Raw genomic sequence first — 720 nt, forward strand, 5'->3', positions numbered from 1 at the left:
GGCCGCCAGGCTCCGCCGACCGGAAGCGCCGCCCTCAAGGCCCGCCCCCGGCGGGGGGGGGACACGTGACGCCAGCTCAGGAGCATGACGTCATCACCGCGCGGGCGGACGGACGTGACGTAGAAGGCGGGGCCCGGGGCGAGACGCAAAGCTGGGCTGAGCCCAGAAAGGTTGGGGGTTTCTAGAGGGTGAGAAGGGAGCTGTGGATGGATTTGTGACGCAGCGAGAAGCAGTAATGATGTCACTGCGGAGCAGGGGAAGGCGTAGTGATGACATAGAGCCTTTCTCCTCAAGGAAAAGAACTGTCTAGATCCAAAGAAACCAGGCAATGGGAAAGAAGTTACTACAGGCTAAGCCTACTCTGCCTTGGGGAATCCCAAAAGGGCATTTTTATGGGGAAGCAACTTTAGATGCCTTTGGTTCCTCAGAACTGTGGAGCTGCCACGTCATTCCTTGAGCAAAGATTGAGACCTTTTACGTGGATTAAGCTTTGGGCATACAGTTCTGAACAAAACAAGAAACACCCCTGCCCAGTGGAGCCAACAGCCTGACAAGGGAAGCAAACGAGAAACAAGTCAAAGGGCTTACAAATTGGGAGAGTGCAAAGAAGGACATGGATGCTGAAATAAGAAAATAGAGAAGAACCTTAGAGATAGTAAAATGTGGCACACTCAGAAGGGGAGAACCAAGGAGATCTAAAGGACGAGAAAGGAGGAACCA

Source organism: Martes martes, assembly GCF_963455335.1.
Source record: "Martes martes genome assembly, chromosome: 13".
Classification (NCBI taxonomy): domain Eukaryota; kingdom Metazoa; phylum Chordata; class Mammalia; order Carnivora; family Mustelidae; genus Martes; species Martes martes.